The 22,391-nt window shown below is 40.9% G+C and overlaps 2 long non-coding RNA genes across 2 annotated transcripts in view; one reads left to right on the forward strand and one right to left on the reverse strand.

Annotated features, from left to right (window-relative positions):
• LOC133382360 (uncharacterized) lies at positions 1–10,168 on the reverse strand. Its single transcript, XR_009761924.1, has 3 exons — positions 9,855–10,168; positions 732–793; positions 1–158 (listed from the first exon to the last, which is right to left on the reverse strand). It is a non-coding gene; the product is annotated as an uncharacterized LOC133382360 (long non-coding RNA).
• The window catches only part of LOC133382359 (uncharacterized), a 19,001-nt gene continuing 6,229 nt past the window's right edge, over positions 9,620–22,391 (forward strand). Inside the window, exons 1-2 of the long non-coding RNA XR_009761923.1 lie at positions 9,620–9,749; positions 19,980–19,999. This is a non-coding gene — a long non-coding RNA (uncharacterized LOC133382359). The remainder of the gene's footprint in view (positions 9,750–19,979; positions 20,000–22,391) is intronic.

The raw sequence follows: 22,391 nt of genomic DNA on the forward strand, positions 1-22,391 counted from the left end.
GAACATAACACCATGTATGCCAACAGAATATATCATATATCTTCTTAACATAATAATTCCCAAAGTCCAATGCATTCAGCAAGACATAAATGAAGAAGTTGCTTGCAGAAAGTCCAGTAGAGAAAATTCGGAATTTTCCAATTGCAAACTTCAAAGCCCTAAATAAAATATAATTTAAATTCAAATACATAAAGCCACAAAAGAATTAATTTACTCTTCCCTCCCCTTTACAAACATAATTGTAAAACCCCATTACCTAATTCAAGGTGACAAGGGCCTAGTCCTTACTCCCTGGCATTAACAGCTCCTTTTCTCTTCAGCTTCCTCACGGTTTGTACTCAACTCCTTAATACAATCCTTCCATAAGGTTTCTCCACCCACTGGACCAAACCAATATAACCCATAGGGGTTACACCTGCTCCTATAAGCAAATATTATGACAGAGACTTCCAGAATGATAATGGCTTTACCAACTTTGTCTAGTAGTTTTGCTTTTTTCTGGTTAATTTATGAACCATACTTTATTCCATTGCCCTTAAAAAAATCCCTGCATCCCATGGTCCAGATAGTATCTCCTCAGTCTCTATTCAAGGACAGACCACACATTTCATTAAAAATGTTTAATGCAACCTTTGATAAGATTTTAATTACTTTTTACTCATTTACATAGAATAACTTTTTTTTTTTTAAAAAAAGGACTTGTGAAAGGATATAAAAACATAGAACAACACCTTTTCTTTTAGTTAAAAAAAAAACCTGTGGTCCCACGCAGATCATTCATTGTCATCCTCCACTACAAATTAAAAACAAGCAGAAGGCCAGAAGGTTAACTTTCAGCTTGACAAGTAGAATGATAGGCAAGCAACAATAATAAACCCAGTCTTCCTCCTTCTCTGTCTGCAATCACTGTTTTTGCTTAACCTATGATGCTAACTCCCTTGCAGCAATCTTTCCTTTCCAAGAGTTTCAGTCCAATCCTATGCAGAAAAACGCAACAGCTTAGTTATGCTTACATGTTACATATGTATGTCAGAACCTACATCCAAGTCCACCCCACATGTGACCACTAAAACACACTTCCTCGAGATGTGAAATCCTTTGCTGGAGACTATTGTGTGCTGCCCTGGGAATGAATCTAAGAAGTTTTAAACCCAAATAATACCTCACCAGAATATCACTGGACATTCTATGCTTGACATTATTTCAACTCTCTAAAGGTCTACCTGGGGTGTCATGCTACCAAGCAACAGAACCCTTACCAGACCTCTAGGTGCAATATCCAGCACTGTGCTAAAGGTGTCCCCTGAGAGTGATGTGAAGATGTATGAAGAACCACTGAAGCTGTGATGAGAAGGTAAAATGTACCCTTTAATGTTTTGGATTCTCATTGACTCACATGTAAGAAGGGGTGGGATCTGTGTATGTGAGAAAGAATGTTAAGAAAGGTTATCCATCCAGATGGGCATCTTGAATGAGCATCCTGACCAAACCACATATTTTGCATGTTGTTTCCTGGTTTTCCAGGGTACTTGAAGCAAACAACTATTGTTTTGCTAATCAGTAGTGTAGTGGTCAATTCAGAAGTGCAATGTTCCTTCATGATAGTCGCACCATGCCTCCTCACAGCCACTCCCACTTCTAAGAGTATACAATAAAATAAGCTTTCTGCCTCTTACTTAGTTTGGAGTACTTTTGCTTAGTGATGCATTGTAAAGATCAATGCAGATCTCCATGTGTTGCATTTCAGCTAGAGCCACAATTTGCTGTGCACATATATGGGCAAATATACTCAGATGCTGTAAAGTAAGGAACTTCCTCTGCTGAGTTTCTCTTCTTGGTTGCCATACAAAGAGGTGTGTGTTAACTACTGAAAAGAGTATTCCCAGTGGCTGACTTGCTTCCTTTCACTCTGGCTCCAATCAGCAGGAAAGGACACTGAAGACATAGGGACCCTGCTCCCAAAAAACTAAGGGGTCTGAGACCCTCTGGGATCCTGGATAACTACACTGCTGTTGCTAATCCAAAATTCCTCACTTAAGTGGTATCTTTTAGTTGGAAGGAGCAATCTTTCCTCCAGAGATCAGCCAGATCTTTAATTTAAATAGCTATCTTTTGTACGCCCAATCGCTATCAATTTCTAACTCATAACAACTTTTAGCAATTCATGTCACGTAGCGAGCTTGTAAGGGAAAAAGATCGGAAAGGAGGTAACAATACCATATTTTATTATTATTTATAATTTATTAGTAGATCTTTATTTATTTATTATTAAATGTATATCCTATCCTTCCTTCCAAAGGAGCTCATACTGCTTTTTGGGTTATGAAACTCTTTAGTCCAGTTCATGAACCAAAGTGCTAGCTGACTATAGATACTGCATAGGACCAGACTCTTACCATGTAGCCATGGTCCTTTGCAAATTTAAGCTCACCTGTTTCTATTGATTTTGGTTAATTTGGGCAATGAAGATACTCTCTCTCCATCATTTCCACATCATGGAATGATCTCTTTGATGTGGTGTGCCTGGCGCCCACACTGTTATCTTTTCGGCACCAGGTCAAATCCAAATCTTTATTAATACGGTCAAAGACCAGCAGTAAAACAATATCCAATAATACATACATTTAACTAAAATGAACAAAATTTTGTTTGATTTAAGATATTTTAAAACTATCAAATTATAAAACACCATGTGGGACCAGCAAGGTGCGTTGCTTTATTACTGCAGCACAATATTTTGCAACTGGGAATGTAACAGAAGGGTCCACATCTGCTAAAAGGTATTTTGTATATAATGCAGAGTCTCGGCCTGGGATTCATTGGAGAAGAGGAGTAATAAATCGCTGTCTTAACTCATTGTAAAACTCACAATTTAACAAGACATGGTTGATGTTTTCTAAAGAGCCACTGCCACATGGGCAGACACGCTCTAGGAGTGGTATTTTTTGATATCTACCGTTTAATAAGGTAGAGGGTAGAACATTGTATTTGGCCTTCGTGAATGCTTTTCTTATTCTATAGTCCACTAAGATCCTCAAGTGATTCGCAGGTATATAGGGCGAGCTACGTGGTTCCCCAATTGTATTAATATGTCTAAAAGAGCGTTGATTTTGTATTTCCGTATCCAAAATTCTTTTGGTAATTAATAAATTAGCTTGTTGGAATCCCATAGAAAGGAGAAAGGGCGGGGATAGGCCTAAAGATGTAAGTTTTAGTACTAGGGAATTTCTCCACTCCGAATGGAAGGAGTCAGTAAGTACTAAAGGAGCCAATCCCACCGGAAAAAACACTAATTTTAACCAAAATTTTAATTTAAGGATCCATATACGTGAATCCAGTGTTGGAAGACCAGCTTCCAGGCATAAGATGTTATTTGATACACAGGATGGAACTCCTAAAATGGACCTAAGAAATTTTGTTTGTACTATTTCTAATAAGGAAAAGTTTGTACATGCGCTAGCCTGGGTACCATATAGTAGTTGTGGGACAATTTTGGAGGTAAATACTTTTAAGACTGATGGAATATGTTGGCCACCCTTAGTATAGTAGAAAGAAAGAAGGGCATTTACACTTCTTTGGGCAGTTATCCACGCACATTTGGCCTGAGCTTGCCAGGTACCTGATGAGTGTAATACTATGCCAAGATATTTATAGATAGTTACTTGGTCTATAGCATTACCCTCCAGATTCCATCGGTGTTTTGTGCGTTTTTTGGTAAAAACCATCACCTTGGTCTTTTCATAGTTGATTACCAATGCCTCAGTCTTACAGTGATTACTAAGAGCTGAAAGGAGACGCCGAAGACCGACTGGTGAAAGAGAAACTAACACAGCGTCATCAGCATATAACAATGTTGAAATTGGCCTATTTGAGAGCGTAGGATGGTAGGAAGGAATTTTTGCAAGGCTTTTAATTAAGGCATTCACATAAAAATTGAAAAGCGTTGGAGCTAATATGCAGCCTTGTTTTACTCCATTTGTCTTTTTTTTTTAATTAATTTTTATTCCAATTTTCAAAACCAAAACAATACAAAAAGAAAACAACACAAATCAATAACTAGTACAATACAAAAAGAAATATATATATATATATATATATAAAAGAAAGAATATTGACTTCCGATTTGTCATAGTTCAGCTATAAATCTATAATATATAACAAACCTATCTCTTAATAGATTATAAAATCACCTTCCTCCAACGGTTATCTTAGTTGGTTTCAAATCTCATTAACATCATATCATTTTAATCTTCCACAAAAAGTCAAAGAGAAGTTTCCAATCCTTGAGATATATGTCAATCAATTTTTTTTTCTAAATAAACATGCCAATTAATCCAACTCATCAAATCTACTAAGTCCAGTAATTTTAAATCGCTCTTCTGTCATTATCCATATTGGGTCCATCTTCCATCTTCCATCTTTACGCACCCAAAAATCTTGCTGTCATAGTCATATAATAAAAGTCTGATAGGAATTTCCTCCATCACAGATATTTTCTTGCCATCAAATCCAAACGTATCACTGAAGTATTGTTGCAAAGCCGCATCTCTGTTCCTCTTTTCCACATGATACACTAGTACATCTCTTGAAGGTTTTTCCATTGACACAAAACAGGGATTAATTCTGTTAACTTTCTCCATTTCAAGTTCCATCAAATCCTTCCAGTCCAAGAATTTTTTTGAACCGATAATATCTTTATCTCCAATCTCTTCAATTCCTTCAGGGACAGCGCTGAATTCCAAACTGTAATATTTGTCTCCACGATCCATCACAGCCAGGAAATCCAAATCTTTTTTCATGTCCATAATTAAGCCAATCTCCATAGTTTGAACCTTGCCTTTAATTTCTCTTTCATCCTTTTTTTGTTTTCCAGATCTATCTTTATTCTCCTTTCTCATAGAATCCTGAGTTTCTTTCAGCTCCTGTCTCATTTCGTGAAATTCAATTCTCCACGCTTGTCTATTATTTCTCAGTTCTTGTTTTATTGAGTTAATCCCATTCATTATTTTCTGAAACATCTCTAGAGATAAAGTCCCTTCTTGTACATCCATGATCTTCTTAATTGTCATTCTTAAAGCCAAAGGAACAAAACTCCTTCAATTTTCAATGTCCCAAACAAAGAGCAGCTTATTTCTTTAACCAGTTACAAAGGAGTTAATCTTTCCAACAAACTAACGTCACACGCTAGACAGCCCTTATCTCTTATCTGCCCGGAAGTGTAAGAACGGCTTTAGTTCACAGCATCGAAATAGCTAGTAGCAGAGAGAATGAGCAGATTCGTCAAAAAAAAAGTAGATCAGGAAAAATAGTCCCAGCCATACATCAAAAAGATTTCTTATCTCTTCCAATCAGAAATCTCTCGTCCGTTGTAATCTTTAAAATGCTATTTTCCATGTCAGCTTTTTGCAATAAAAAAAAAGATAAGCTATTTATATTTTCTTCCCCCTTAGTTCCGTGAATAAAAAAAGGAAAGTCTTACCTCACCTAGGTTATCTCAATTGCTGTTACTTTGACAAATCTCTTTAGCTGTATAGATAAGAAAATGATGAATGTAGACAGGAGGATGTTTGCCTGTTAATCCGTATAAAAAAAAACGGGTCACTTATCCAGCTGAGCTAGCATAAAAATCCTCGCTCTGTCTGAGCTGCTGGAAGACAGACAATTCTGACGAATTCCAGACTCCAACAATCAAAACAAAGCTATGTGGGAAATCTCACGTTTCTTCTTTAACCGGAAGAAATTATTCCCAGTCAGAAAAGAGCCTTCTGACGGAATTTAAACTGGATAAGTTTCATCCAAGACGGAGCTCGTCTCAGAGGCTGCACAGGCATAAGGATCCTCCTGGGAAGTCCCGTTTTACTCCATTTGTCGTTGGAATGTGCCCTGTTAAATTGCCAACACTATTATATCTGATGCGAACGTAAGTATTTGAATAAAGGGTACGTATAAGCAATAACAGTCTCTTATCAATATTTGCAGATTCTAATTTAGCCCACAGTTTGTCTCTGGGGATAAGGTCAAATGCAGATTTAAAATCTATGAAAGCTGCATATAACCCCCCCCCAGGCGCTTTGAGTATTTGTCTATTAGATGTTTTAGAACAACTAGGTGGTCAAGTGTAGAACGATTTACCCTAAACCCAGCTTGTTCATCTTCGAGTATATTTTCCTGCTCAAGCCAGAATTGGAGTTTTGCTAGCAGATGTTTAGCATATAATTTGCTGATCACACTCAACAGACTTATGGGTCTGTAATTCGATGGATCAGCTCTATTTCCTCTCTTAAATATTGGAACAATAATAGCTAAACCCCAGTCTTCAGGGATGATGGTCGTCTGATCTATACTCGTAAAGAGTGTAGCTAATATAGGTGCCCACCACTTGGGATCAGTTTTGATCATTTCAGCCGTGATATTATCAGCACCGGGGGCTTTTCCTAATTTCAGGGAAGTAATTAGTGTGATCACTTCACTCTCAGTCACTGGGGGCCAGGTAGGAAGATCTTTTAACGGTATTTCAACATTACTGGTCTTATTCTGATCACTTACATAGATCTTTTGAAAGTGACTTTCCCATAGGTTTACTGAAATATGGGAGTCCAATTTTGATATTGAATTTGGCCATCCTCTAGCAACTAACTTCCAGAATAGTGTAGTGTTCTTAATCCTAGAGGCCATGATCAGCTTTTGCCAGTATGATTTCTGGAGTTCTAACTTTTTCTGTTTAATTAGATTTTTATAACTCTGTTTTAATTCTCTATATTCCGCCGGTATTTCTGTCAGATTTTGAAACCTATATTCTCTATATTTACAGATCAGAAGATTCTTATGGGCCTGGCACTCCTGGTCAAACCATTGTTTATGACAATTAGAACCTTTATTCCCTCTGGGAGTAGATTTCATGGTCAGATTTGTTTGGTCCTCAGAAAGCGTCTTCTGATAAGCTTGTATTGTAGGCTCTCCCTGTATTGCTGATAGTAATGTTTCTCTGAGCCGGACCATGGATGGAGAGTATATTATCTCTCTAAAGTGTTTTTCTACTTTAATTGTCCAACGTACCCTAGAGATGGACTCAACAGGTTCCCAGTTTAAAGTTGGGATATTTACGGGGTGAATCTCTTGTGATCCCCATATAAGTGACAATATAAGGGGTAAATGGTCACTTTCTGTTCGGATATCAACAGAACAGGAAGCTACCATATTGAACCAGTCCCTATGAATAATAAAGTAGTCGATAGTGGATGATCCCACGTTTGACAGATATGTATATTCACCAGACCAATCACCCTCAACAGTTCCATTTACCAGGGTAAAGTTCAGTCTATAAGTCATCTGTATAAGAGAAAAACCTGCATAATTTACCCCTTTATCTTTCGAGGAGCGGGAAGGAACTTTGTAATTCTCGCATGACATAGGGGGAATTTGACGGAAATGCTTATACAGTTTCTCATCACTAGGGCCAGTTCTGGCGTTAAAATCGCCGGCTATTAATATTATGGCCTCTGGGTGAGATGCTAATAGTTTAAGTATGTATTCCTCTAATAATTGGTATCTAGATTCAATTTGTTTCTTCTGTCTAATGGGGGGAAAGTAGACATTTATCAGTAACAGACTTGACTCCTTCGTTTTAAGAACTAGAGTCATGGCCAGTCCTGGCAAACATGGTAGATTTTTCAATTGTAGTCTTAGTTTGGGGGTAACCATTATACAGAGGACGCCTTTAGGGTGACCACCTTTATCGCTACGTGTTGCTGGCATGGTATGTCATAAATCCATCAATATCTATTGGATCTATAGCCCAGGTCTCTTGTAACAAAATCACATCAAACTTTTTAAGATAAATCAAAAGGGATGGATCAGTAATTTTAGATTTTGCTCCCGCAATGTTCCAGGAAAGGAGGGAAAGATTTGTAGGGAGTTGAGTACTACTCCATCATGGTTTCAAAGACTGTAACGTTGCTGTTGGTGCCGTCATTAAGTTTTCTTCAACCAATTCCGTTAGTCTGTCTGATCCCGACAAGGAGGTTTCTGATGGAGACTTTCCTTCTAAGGGTTGGTTAGGATGTACGTCGTTTAAAGATTTGTTAGTAAGTAGCGATGTCAAGTTTTGCAATCTTTGAACTATGTCAAATTGCGCCTCACTTGAGAGATCTATATAAGCTTCCAACAGTCTTACTTCCTCCTCGATATATGGGCCACTTTCTTCCTCGGTCGCAGGTATTTGGGTCAATTCGGATTGTTGAGGCTCAGTTGTAAAGACGCTAAGATGAACTTGTTGGTCCGGATGTGTGGAAACATCCTGGCTCGAGTTTAACTCTGCGTGTTTTGCTAAATGCTTCGTGTCAAAGTTTTCTGTCAGGTTTTTAGTTGGAATTTTTAGGCAAAGGGGTTGTGGCACTGCTACGTTCATAAAAAATCTCTTTATTTCAATGCCATGGTGCCATAGACTGAATTCATGTTGCAGCAGAAGATCCGCATGCTCCCAGGAGTCAAACTTCACCACTGCTCGCGCCATGTAGCTATTGTAGTATAGATATTCCACTGAAGATATATTTGCTGGTGAGAACCAGTTGGGCAAAACGCTGTTGAGTAGATGCAACAGATGAATTCTGCGCTCCCTTTGAGTTAGATATCCGGATGGTTTTGGGTAGTCTGTCAGTACTAATTTCCTACGGATAAGTTTTAATTGCCATTTTGAGGTGGGACTCTGCATCTTGACCTCCCTAGTATTGGAATAAGGGCACATACGTTTTAAAGTATTCTGATTATATTTAGGAGATTTTGAATCCTTTAGATGAGCAGACGCCATTAGAATCTCAGGTTCAGCAGTTCCTTTAAGTTGGTCACTAGTTATGGACTGCTTTGGATGATTTACATGTTGTTTTCTTTTGGAGTCAGTGAGTGACTCTAGAATTTTAAAGAGTTTGGAGAAATTCATTTTAACATATTGACGGAATTTAGGGCGCTTGATGTTTTTTACTCAATTTAGATGGTCTGGCCATTTTACCATGGTGTCTTCTTAAATTGGTCACCTGTTTTCCCTTGTCCTTTTGTTTAGCGTTTGCTTGGGACATTTGTTGCGGTTGAGCCATGTTAGATCGAGATAAAGGATCAGAATGGAGGGGGAGTTTACTATACGCCTCCACAAGCGTAGTTAACAGCTTATTTGCCTCACAAATAAAGTTTTTGATGTGTTCAATGTCCTTAGTCAATGTAAAGAGCCAACAATCTAAGGGTAAATAGCTGGTTGTACTCAGTACACTTTTCCCCTCCAATAGTTTGGTGGGACTTGATGTAATAATCGGAGATTGTGCCATGAGGTGTAGGCTATCAGAGCCAGCCCCAGGTGATCCCTTTTCCATATCCCTCAAGTCTGTAGTTACCACCTGTAATTTGTTTGTTATCAAGGAGCTTGCCAAATTTTCTGCTTGCGCAAACTCCTGGGCCAAAGAGGGAGTTAAAAAAGCAGGAATGTCCAGTTGGATTGCTCCATTTAAATCCAGAGACCAATCCATAGGTGTATCCAAGAGAAGGCCCTTTACAGTCTCTTTCCTTGTATTGCTGCTTTCAACATTAGTCCAAGTTTTAGCAGACTCAGGGCCCTTTTCCTCCAAAGTAAGCTCTTGGCCTTTTTCTTTCAACGTACCAGATAAATTTGTCTGCTCTTTGGGAGAGAAATACTGGGTGATTTTCAACTGTTTGGGCTTTTTTTCTACTGCTGATAGTTCCAGAATATCAAGCCCCTGAGTCAGGTAATCTCTTCTCATGTATACCATGTTAGAGTGTTTGGGTATCACCCCAGTCTAGAACTGAGTTTTTGGCCAATTCTAGTTAAAAAAGGTTTAACTTCTACTCACTTTCTGGTGTCTCCCAAACCTTCTCAGAGCCGGGAATTTCCTTTATTTTCCTTTTCTGTTCGTCTGTTGGTTAAGTCCAGATTTTTATTTTCACAGTCTCATTATTTTCTAAAAGAGCAGCTATCTTTGTTTCTCCCAGACAGTCGGTTATAGGAAGCAAACAAACACCAAAGGAGATAACGGGAGGCAGACCTGCAGAATCTAAACGCCCAGCCAACAAAAACATCCCATAGAAAAAAGCAACAAAATGAGTGGGACAGAGATTATTCCCCTAGTTTAGTTTGGTTTAGCTTGATGTTTTATATCAGGGTTGAGAGCGACCAAACTTGCTGTTATCTGCCGGACGCCATCTTTTTCGCCGGCACCAGGTCAAGACTTTCCTCTTCTCCCAGGCATTTTAGCATGTGTTTTAAGTTGTTTTAAATTGCTTTTAAAAGGTGTGTTTTTAAATTTGTATATTTGTTTTTAATGTTTTTAGTTATTGTAAACTGCCCAGAGAGCTTCGGCTATGAGGTGGTATATAAATACAATAAATAAATACAATAAATAAATAAATCTCATTTTTGCTAAAGAAAAGCAACATGGAAATATGCTAGGAATGTGATGGGGAAGGAGCATGAAGCATATGAGAACTGCCTGCAAGGTTGCCTTCAAAAGCTTCATAGTCGACAGAAAACTTTCATCACACAAATACTTTGATGAATTCAGTGGCATTTAAGTAAGCTGATTTCAGTATTCAAGCTGTACAGCATGATCCTGAAAGCATATTGGCTTACATACTCCCAGTCTTTTTAAGATTATAGCATTATGACATCATCCTAAACATGCAGGAATCATCAGCAGGGAGGGATGGTGCTGCAGACCTAGCCTCTCAATACTGACATTGCTGCCACTTACAGGGATGGTATGGGGGCAGGGTAGGGTGGCACACTGATGGGACTGGTAGATTCACCCCACCCATCTTGGTAAATGGTAGCAACACTAGTGCCAAGTGCCTTCCCTGGCCACTCCTGTAAGCATATTGATTGAAATAAATCTCAGTAAGTTCAATTGGACATTCCTAGTAAGTGTGTTTAGGATTTATTTAAAGGCTAATGATCTCAAAAAGCTGCTTCATACACATGGGAGGCAATTTCCAAATTCAAGGTACTCTGTCAGAGCAGTCATAGAATCATAGAAAAGTCGAGTTGGAAGGTGCCTATAAGGCCATCAAGTCCAACCCCCTGCTCAATGCAAGAATCCAAATCAAAGCAGTATGACAATGGAACCAACTAACTCGGCAGGTTGTGGGCTCTCTAATACTGAAGGCATACAAGACACAGCTGGAAAGCCACCTGTTCTGCGTGCTTTAAGTTGGATTCCTGCATTGAGCAGGGGGTTGGACTTGATGGCCTAATAGGCCGCTTCCAACTCTACTATTCTATACTATTCTAATAGCATTAGTTCTGTTCAGACAGTGGAAGCATTTGGAGCAGGAGTGGAAAACCTCAGGCCTGGAGGCAAAATGCAGCCCTGCAGTCCACTCTATTGGGACTCTGTCCAGACCACTCCCCCTCTCCACAGACCACACCTCCCACTGGTCCTGCAATTAATTCAATAATTAATTGATTGATTAATTAAATGTATATACTGCCTTCCTCCTAGAAGGAGCCCATCTGACTTCATCCACCACTGACATGCAGCCCTTGGAAGGCTGACAATGACTGAATATGACTTTCAGACTGAAAAAGCTTCACCATCCCTGATTTTCAAAAGTATGGAGGGAGAGGTAAAATCATAACAACATTTGGTGACTGATCTTGGCCTCCATATCATTGTGGGTTTGGGGGTTGGAATGGATGATCCCTGTGAGTCCCCTTCCAGCCTCTGATTTGGAATCCTGTGCCTTGGGGTGAGGGGCTGGCTCTGCTGGAGTTTCTTTTGTTAAGATAATAGAGTAGCCAGGTTGTTAATGGGTCTTTCAAGTGTCCAGCAACTGGTGAATGGGCCAGGAACATCCTTTTGTCATTGAAACTCTTCAGGAGAGCTTCCTTCCTCCTGGTAGCTAGCAGAGGTTTGTGCTTTGAGTGTGTAGAGATTTCTAGAGAAAGGCTGGGAACTGGAGGCAGGCAGAGAGGCTGTCTCTCTGCACCATGGATTTAGAATGCCTCCTGTAACACAAATGGGAAAGCTGGATATTGGACTGCTGATGCCTTGAACCCCTCCATCCTAAGCTCAGGTTGGAATGTGTGTAAATAAATCAACCAGACTTCATAAAGACACCACAGTCTCCGCTGACCTTCTTCCCAAAGAAAACCAACCCTGGATGAGCGCAGGGACCCCTGAAATCTCACCACTTGGAGATTGGGAAGGCGCGGAACTTCCCGGAAGGATTGGTCCGCCTGTGGCTGCCTCTGAGATGAGCTCTGTCTCAGAGGAAGCTTTTTTCAGTTTAAAATCAGTCAAAAGGGAACTTTGACTGGTATAAATGTTCTCCCAGGCAAGGGTGAACCGAAGATTATCCACAGAAACTTCGTTAGGCTGTCGGTGGCTGGAATCGATGAGGAATTCCCTGGGATAAGAAGGCATACCTAGCAGCCGAGGACGGAGTTAGGACTTCCAGCAAGCTGGAATGATCCACAACGGGCAAGCTTTCTTCTGTCTAATCTTATCATTTGGCTTAAATTACTACAGTAAAAGAGATTTGTTTAAGAATCAGAAATCAAGATACCTGGGTGAGTTACACTTCTCTCTTTTATACAAGGAATTAAGGAGGAGGAAAGAAAATTTAAAAAGCTTATCTTATTTTTTATGGCAAAAAGCTGGCCTGAATTTGGAAACTATAAAGATTAAAATGGATGAGGGGCAACTTACCCGAAGAGAAAATCTGATATAGATGATTATTTGATTGATATATGTCTGGGACTACTTTTTCTTGGACTACTTTCTTTAGACGAATCTGCTGTTTTTGTATGTTACTAATTGTTCGGCGCTGTGAACCAAATTTGTTTTGCATTCTTGGACGTGCGGGAGATAAGAACTGTGCTGGCCAGATGATGTCAACAGGACTGGAATATTAACTCCTTTATTGCTGGAAAAAGAAGCAAATTACTCTTTGCTTGGGAATTGTGGCTATATTGGAAATTTGAAGAGTTTTTTCTTCGGCTTTAAGAATGACAATCAAAGAAGTGGCAGAGACCCTGGATGTATCCCTGGAAGGGTTTTCTCCTCTGGATATGTTTCAGAAGATAATGGATGAGATTAAGATAACGAAACAAGAACTGGGACAGAGTAGACAAGAGATGGCAACTGAATTTGGTAAAGTGAAACAGGAGCTGAAAGAAATAAAGGATTATATGAGAAAAAAAGCAGATGGACAAGCAATAGAAGATGAAAAAGAAATTAAAGGGAAGGAGCAAATTCTGGAGATTGGATCAGATATATCAAATGTGGAATTGGAAAAAGATTTGGACTTTATGGCAAAAATTAAAGGGAGGATGCAAGTCCTGGAGATTGGAACAGATATATCAAGTGTGGAACTGGAAAAATATTTGGAGTTTGTGGATCCTGGAGATAAAGATTACTGTTTGGAATTTGACGTTGTCCCTGGAGAAATTGATGAAGATATCAGAGATAAAGCTATCAATGCTTCGATGGAATTTCTGGACTGGAATGATTTGATGGAACTTGAAAAAGAGAAAATTTATAGAATTAATTCCAGATATGTGACAATGGAAAAACTCTCAAGAGATGTGCTAGTGCATTTTGTAAAAAAGAGGAACAGAGATATGACTTTACAACAATATTTCAGCAACACATTCAGAATTGACGGCAAGGAAATATTTGTGATGAAGGAAATTCCCATCAGACTCTTACTATATGACTATGATTATGACAGCAAGATTATTATGGGTGCAAGGATGGAAGTTGGAAGATGGAATTAACACTGATAATGGAAAAATGGCTATTGAAATTACTGGACCTAGCAGACTTGATGAGATGGATTAATTGACATGGTTATTTGGAGAAAAATCGATGGATATATTTCTCAAGGAGTGGAAACCTCTCTTTGACTTTTTGCGGAAAGAATAAAGTGATGTTAAATTTGATGATTAATTAAGATAACTACTGGAGGAAAGTGATTTTGTAATATATTAAGAGACAGGTTTGTTATATATCATAGACCTATAACTGATCTGCGACAAATCGGAAGTCAACATGTTATTTTATTGTTTAATCCGTTTCTTTTTTGTTTTGTTTTGTTTTGTGTTTGAAAATTTGAATAAAATTAATGATAAAAAAAAAGAGATTGGGGAGGCGCACAACACTGGTGTTAGAAATGAGATTGAGTTTCCTAGAAGAAGCATTGGGAGCAAGATGTGCCTGAGTTAAAATGGAGGGAGAAACAGCAATCCTAATGGAACAGATGAGATTGATGTCCCAGCAGTATAGTCAGAAGGACCATCAGCAGAGGCAATGGGACCGGCAGTAAAGGCAATGAGAGCGCCAGGAAGAGCATCAGCAAAGGCAAAGAGAGTGCCAAGAGGAACGGGAACACTGGCAACGAATGGGGGAGATCATTGGAAGCTTCTTGGGAAAGGGAAGGGAGACCCTCTGTGAGGAAATGAGAGCCCTGCCTGATCAACCGCTGCAAGGGGTCGAGAATGACCCAGGAGCCCAGCTGCAGAGTACCCAGACTGCAGTGGCTAAAGAGATCCAGAAAGTGGATGGGCAGCTGGAGGGCTTGAACTATGAGGAATTGTAGTCAGTAGTGGAGAAGGAAGAAGTTTTGATTGTCCAGGAGCCTGCCAGGGGAGAAGACAGCACAAAGCTGGAAGTAAAGCTCCAAGAGTTGAAGGAGGACAGGCTGGGAAATGAAGAGGAAGAGGCCTCAGAAGAAAGTGGGATAGAGGCTGGAGAAGAACAGCTGTTAATGGATTTCTTCGCCCTGTGTGTGCCAGCTGTGAAAGAGAAAGTGCAGGAGGAAAAGTTGGAGATGTGTGTGCGAGCAGCTCCCAGCGCCTGTATAAATGGCTGTGGAAGAAAAAGTGCAGGAGAAGAAGCCTGAGGTGGGAGTACAAGTCCAAGAGGAGCTCCCAGTGCCTGGAGAGATGGGTGAGATAAAAATCCCCAAGTGACTTTGCCCCTTGGATGCCCCATAATTGTCTTTCAGGGTGGGATGCAGCTATGATGGGTGCAGTCCCAGAGCAAATTCCAGCAGTGAGAGGCACCCAGTGCCCTGTGAGTTTGGAGGGCAAGAGACACTGGGAGGGTTACCTGCCTCTATTTGGACCCATGATTCACACTGGAGATGGTGAGGGAGAACAGAGAAGATTTCTTTCCGCCAACCTGGGTGGGCTAGGCCAGCTAGTCCTGAAGAAAATGCCCCCAGATAAGGATGTGTGGCAGGACTTTGATCTGGAGTTTGTGGCAGGAGATGAAGTGGACTGGCTTAAAGACTTTTCCCAGGGCATTGGGTGGGAAGAAAATGGCTACAGCCGGCCGTGTGCTGATGAGGAAACAAATCTGTTCCTGGAGAGGAGTCCCAAGACCCTGCAGGCAGCAGCAGGAATCAGCTTGGACTGGGAACTCCATGAAGCCCCAAGACAAAGGGCCATGTGGGCAACCACTTGGTTTGGGGGTGGGGGTTGTGCTTATGAGACTGTGTACTGATTTGTTGTAGGAATTCTTCTGATGGTTTTAGTATTGCCTTTTGAAATGCTGTTGATTTGCGCTTTTTGCATGCTTGTGGGGATATGAGCTGTTTAATGATTTTTTTAGAAGTTATGGTGATAGGTTTTTGCAATAAGGTTTTAATGTTAAGATTTACTATTCTGTGACTGTTGGATTGTGGGTGTATGTACAACTGTTTCGGGGAGCGAGGGAAAAAGGTGCAAGTGTGTCTGAGGGTTGCTGTGGTACACACAGCAGGACAAAGGAGCTCCAGTACTGGGGGCTCTAAGAAAGAAGAGGAAGCCTAAAGAGAGAGCATTTATTTGAAAACTTGCTGTAAAGCAATGGATTGTTTTGTACTTGTGTGGAAATGAGACTGTAATATGATTATGCTTTTAATGATGTATAACTTGTACCTGTTATTTCTTTGTAGAAGCTGTTATTCTGTTGTTTGTTTGCAGGTCTGGGACAGGTCTTCTCAGGGAAGGGGGTAGAGTTGTGAGTTTGGGGGTTGGAATGGATGGTTCCTGTGAGTCCCCTTCCAGATTCTGATTTGGAATCCTGTGCCTTGGGGTGAGGGGCTGGCCGTGCTGGAGTTTCTTTTGTTAAGCTAATAGAGTAGCCAGGTTGTTAATGGGTCTATTGGGTGCCCAGCAACTGGTGAATGGGCCAGGAACATCCTTTTGTCATTGAAACTCTTCAGAAGAGCCTCCCCCCTCCTGGCGGCTAGCAGAGGCTTGTGCTTTGAGTGTAGCGTTGTCTAGAGAAAGGCTGGGACCTGGAGGCAGGCAGAGAGGCTGTCTCTCTGCACCATGGCTTTAGGATGCCTCCTATAACACTGATGGGAAAGCTGGATGTTGGACTGCTGATGCCTTGAACCCCTCCATCTTAAACTCAGGTTGGAATGTGTGTAAATAAATCAACCAGACTTCATAAAGACACCAGTCTCCGCTGACCTTCCCAAAGGAAACCAACCCTGGATGAGTGCAGGGACCCCTGAAATCTCACCGCTTGGAGATTGGGGAGGCACGCAACAATATATTAGTTGTAACATCTGCTCAGGGCCTACGCACAAATACCCCAGGGTGTGCAGACTTTCATAGCACACACCTTCAAGGCTCTTCAGACATTTGCCTGAATAGGCAAATGCTTATAAATGGGGCAGGCTGCACATACAAGCCCCACCCCAATGTCCTGGTGTGCTCTCTCCAACTTTCCCCTTTGTTGAGTATGGAAGTTCCAAAGAGGGCATTTGCTCATATTCACTTGACAACAAGTAGAACCCCCTTGTGACTGAGACCCCAATTAATCAGGGCTCCTGATTGTCCAGAAGCTTCTCCTTATGTTCACGGAATACAAATTAAAGCTTCTTTCACACTTTACCTTCACAGCATTGGAAGGTTGGGTGCTGAGGAGGCGGGACCACAGACACTGTGGTCAGGGCTGGCATACAGGGGTTTCCTGTTCAGGCATAGTGACTGAATAGGACTTACGAGCCTACAAATATTGGAATGTGCATTGGTAAGCCCCTGTTACTGTATACCTTGTACTTGGAAACAGATGCTCATCATTCTTTTGTGATGACCCATGACTAAGCCCTGAGACTGTAATCCTAAGTATACCTACTACTAACTCTTGCTTGGGGTCACTTTCCAGTCAGGGCAGAAGTTTGGGGATACTTTTATTTTCTTTTATTGTTTCAGCTCCAGGCTGGCACAGTAGAGAAGCCCAGACTTGGCTCCTTCCCCAGAACATGGGCTAGTTTAGGATCCAGTGTATTCTTTACTGGCTCTGCTTCATCCTCACCCCAATGATAGTTCAAAAGCAGCCTGTGTCTTTGGTGGCTGTCGCTGGGGGTTTCATGGCAGCAGCGCCCCCATCATCACCACCAGCAGAGGTAATCCTAACTTCCCCCTAGCACTCAGCAGCACAAATCGGGGCCAGATTGCTCCCTTACTTCTGAATAAACATTAGAATCACAATGAAAGGCTGCGATCCTGCACACAGTTAGGCTGTTTAAATTCCACTGCATTTTGTAGAATGCTGTATAATGATTTGCAGAAAATATATTACTTTTATAGTTGAAGTGTGTGTGCACCTTGAAACAACTTGTGTTGCCCAAAATGTAAATGGTTATACCTAATTTACATAGCAAATTGAACAGATCAGAATACTCTTTGAACAATGCAGTTTCTAGTTATCTAGTGCTTTCAAAATGAAATTGCATTTTATCTTCAGGAACAATAGTTCATACACATTTATATCATTTAATAACTAGATCAAGTAGAAAAAAAACCTGACTGCATATCCATCAGGGATCATATGCATAGTAATTAAGCTTGAAATAATAAATTCCCAATTTCCACAGGATAAGGTAAGCAGCCAATTAAAGCCGGATGCAGTCATTACTTTCCACACTCATTACTCAAAAGCATAAAGTATCTTCACATTTCCTAAATAATTTACTTGTGCTAAAATAAAGTAAAATGCTTAAAGTGTTAATAGGGTGCTTTACAACAGAGGAGTAAATAAGGCATTATATCAGGTCTATATAAGTATTTTATGGTTTTAATCAGAGGAAAGGTATGCCACTTTCTGCATTGCAGAAACCCACTACCAAAGTCTGTCAGGCCCCCAGACAGGTTTTTTCCAAGTGAGGACAAAAATCCGATGATTGCCAGGGTTCTTTATCTGCTCCTGTTTGATTCTGTGTGGTACTAAGTGCCTGATGCCAGTTGCTCAGAATGTCACCCACTGACATGATGTGACAAAACGGTAAGATCCCCTTGTGTGGGTTGTTTTTCCAGTTTCATTCTTACTCCTTCATGTCAGGACTATAGTAAGGCATAAGAATATATCAGGTTTGAAGGAAGATAATATCCCGGCCCAAAAAAGAATGGATAAGGAGTAACTTTGTTCCCAACAAAGGCTTTGTGAATTTACCAACAAAAATTCAGCAGGTGTAACTTTTCCTGGTAGGGCTTGTACACATTATCAGCTTAAAATGCACAGAGGTCTTTTTATCTCACTGTGTTTCAGAATGAATCTGCACACTGCAGTACACATCTTTATTGTTTGATGTATATCTGCTCTGTGTACATACCAGTGGGTGGAGAGGGGGTGGGATGTTTATTTATTTATTACATTTATATACCGCCCCATAGCCGAAGCTCTCTGGGGTTTACAGATGTTCTAGCCCAATGCGCATTAGTTGGCTTATTTCCTCACCCAGGCTTCACCCAGGATACTGTCACCATGCTCCCATCATTTGTACATACACACAGGTATTTATTTACCTGTGCACACACACCTTTTTTTTTTACCAGACTTCTGATATACCAGAAGTCCCAGTTCCCCTTGCCAGCATCACTATTTTCCCTTGCATTTCCTCATTGTGCTGTGCTGCATTTTCCCTTGCCGTTTCCTCGTAGTGGTGCTGTGCTGCTCTGTTGTGATGGTTGACAGAAAGTTGCTGGGCATACAAATACAGAATATAGATACTGTTTTGGAACTGTCTGAGCACACAACCTCTTCCTCCCCAAGCTCCACGTCAAAGTCTTAGGGTTCCCCTCTTTCTCTCTTCACTACCTCTCCTTGGTGCTGTCCCCTCAAATGGCTTTCCCTACCTTTTCCTCCAAGGAGGCTGTAATCCTATACCAATCCCACCTACTTGAGAGTAAGTCCCATTGAACTGAGTAGGATTTACTTCTGAGTAGACATGGTTAGAATTGTACTATGAGCTGGTAAACACAAAATCTCTCCTGCCCCCCTCACTTTCTATCCCTTTTCTGGCTCTCCACACACACAACTCAAATGGGGGACAGCCTGTTCTGAATAGCCCTATTCTAAACTTCTGCTCAACCTTGAATAAGCCCTGTTCTGGAGGTGTTGTGAGGAGATGCAGCCTCTGCTCTCTCTCCCTGCAGTTGCTGTGCCTTTCTCTCAAACTATTTCCTAATAGGGTTGCCAGGTTCCTGGCCTGAGACTGATGCTGTATCTTTAGGAGAAGAGAAAGTCAGCCAAGTGCAGGTGTTCTGGCAACCCTGTAATGGGAAAAACCATAAGGTAGAATTCTTCCTTCCCCCTGCACAACTTTTAAAGATACAGAAGACCTCTTGGAGGCCGGGCCTGGCAACCAAGAGGTCTTCTGTGTCTTTAAAAGTTGTGCAGGGGGAAGGAAGAATTCCACCTTGTGGTTTTCTCATTATAGGTGTTGCAAGAACACCTGCACTTGGCTGACTTTCTCTTCTCCTAAAGATACAGCATCAGTCTCAGGCCAGGAACCTGGCAACCCTATTGCCTAACCCTGCTTACCTGGGAGTAATTCCCATTGAATGGAGTGGGACTTACTTCAGAATAGACATGGTTAGGATTGCATTGTGTTTTTTTTAAACTGTGAGCAACCCATTCCATCCAACCTCATAACATTGTGCACCTGGGTCACTAAGCTGAGACTCTGCCATTTTCTTCTAGGCATTAAGGCGGGAGTGGAGGTGAGTAGAAGCACTGTGTGGAAATGAAATAATCCAAGCCTGCAGGTAAGAAGTGGGAATACACCCCCCCCCCGCTGATGACAGAGATTTAGGACCCTCCTGTGATGTCCCTGTATATATATAATACTGTAAATATGGTAAGTGCAGGTTTATTAGAGTATATGTGGTAAGTAGACTGAGTGTGAGAGAGGAGTACATGGGTTGGAATGTTGATGAGTGTTGTATGATGATTGGCTTAGCGTTTGAATGTCTGAAGGTATAAATGAGAGGATGACAGTTGAGAGAGGGTTGGTTCATTGGTTCTGAGGGTTTTGGAGGGTTGGTTGGTTTTGGAGAGGGTTGTTGGGTGGATGGGATTAAGCGGGTAGTGAGGCAGGATACTGATGACTAAGAAATATACAGAGTAGCACATCTTATGAAACCACATGCTTGTTGACTAAACCTTTAAGTAATCTTCTTGTTCCCTGTGTATATAAATAAATAGTTATTGGTTTACTAAAATGCCTGATCCCTGGCTGGGTTTACACAAACCAGAAGGGTGGGCAGGGCATATACCAAGGTTGGGAAACAGTATCAATGGTGGCAGCGGTGAAGAGACAGTGTAACATCATCAGGTATCCAGAGCAACCCAGGGCTGTAATCTTTATAGGCACAAAGATACAGGGGGGTTGAGGCCTGTAAGTGGACCCAGACACAATGTAACAATAAGCCAGGAGGAGACGAAGAAGGCACAGTCTCAAGGCAATATTGGTTACAGGGAGTGTCTGGTGGTGCTGCCTAGCAGTGGGATCTTGAGAGATCTTTGCTAGAGCCAGTGAGAGAACTGTTTTGAGAGCAGGACCCTGAGGTGGGACAGTGACAAGGCGGTGACCATGGGAGGGAGCCTGACACACCCCCACGGAAAGTGTCTCCATTGTACATATCTCGGAGTTGCAATGAGTTGATCGATCAAACAGTTTTCAATTCAGAGTGAAGCTGGCTTGGAGGGAAATGCATCAAAACACAGAATTCCCAATTTTTGGAGCAGGAATCAGTGGGTAATGTCGTGGGTAATGTCATGTGCACCTGGACTTGAAAAACAGAGGTGGAGATGCACTGAAGCCAGAATTACCACAAGTGTATACATGGCCATAGTTGTAGGGATAAGGATAGAATATTGAGAAACCGATTGGTTCCCCATCAGAAAGGGCGTGAGACAGGGGTGTATTTTATCACCCTATTCATTTAATCTATATGCAGAACATATCATATGGAAAGCAGGATTGGACCAAGATGAAGGAGGTGTGAAAATTGGAGGGAAAAATATCAATAATTTAAGATATGCAGACGATACCATACCACTAGCAGAAACCAGTAATGATTTGAAACAAATGCTGATGAAAGTTAAAGAGGAAAGCACAAAAGCAGGACTACAGCTGGATGTCAAAAAGACTAAAGTAACGTCAACAGAAGATTTATGCAACTGTAAAGTTGACAATGAGGACACTGAACTTGTCAAGGGTTATCAATATCTTGGCATAGTCATTAACAAAATGGAAACAATAGTCAAGAAATCAGAAGACGGCTAGGACTGGGGAGGGCAGCTGTCAGAGAACTAGAAAAGGTCCTCAAATGCAAAGATCTATCACCGAACACTAAAGTCAGGATCATTCAGACCATGGTATTCCCGATCTCTATGTATGGATGTGAAAGTTGGACAGTGAAAAAAGCGGATAAGAGAAAAATCAACTCATTTGAAATGTGGTATTGGAGGAGAGTTTTGTGCATACCATGGACTGCAAAAAAGACCAATAATTGGGTGTTAGAACAAATTAAACCAGAACTATCATTAGAAACTAAAATGATGAAACTGAGGTTATCATACTTTGGACACATAATGAGAAGACCTGATTCACTAGAAAAGACAATAATGCTGGGGAAAACAGCAGGGAGTAGAAAAAGAGGAAGGCCAAACAAGAGATGGATTGATTCCATAAAGGAAGCCACAGACCTGAACTTACAAGATCTGAACAGGGTGGTTCACGCCACATGCTGTTGGAAATCACTGATTCATAGGGTCACCATAAGTCGTAGACGACTTGAAGGCACATAACAAAAACAAAGTTGTAGGGAAAGTAACTAGTTGATTTTTTTTAACCTGTCATAGCTGTTAAAGAACATAGCTTTTGTTATAAAGAACTTTTGTCGGGAACAAAAGCAACTCTATTCTCCAACATTATTTAACCTGTAAAAAGGTTGCATCCCAATGTGGTTTATAACTTTGTGTATCTATGCAAACTTTGCAATTTTATCATGCACTAGAACACTTAGAATTGGAACCACCAGGTTTTTTAGTTGCAGATCAGTGTCCTTAGAGTTTAGGAGCAATACATCATCCTTATTCCCTGAGACA

The sequence above is a fragment of the Rhineura floridana genome, chromosome 3 (assembly GCF_030035675.1).
Source record: "Rhineura floridana isolate rRhiFlo1 chromosome 3, rRhiFlo1.hap2, whole genome shotgun sequence".
NCBI lineage: Eukaryota > Metazoa > Chordata > Lepidosauria > Squamata > Rhineuridae > Rhineura > Rhineura floridana.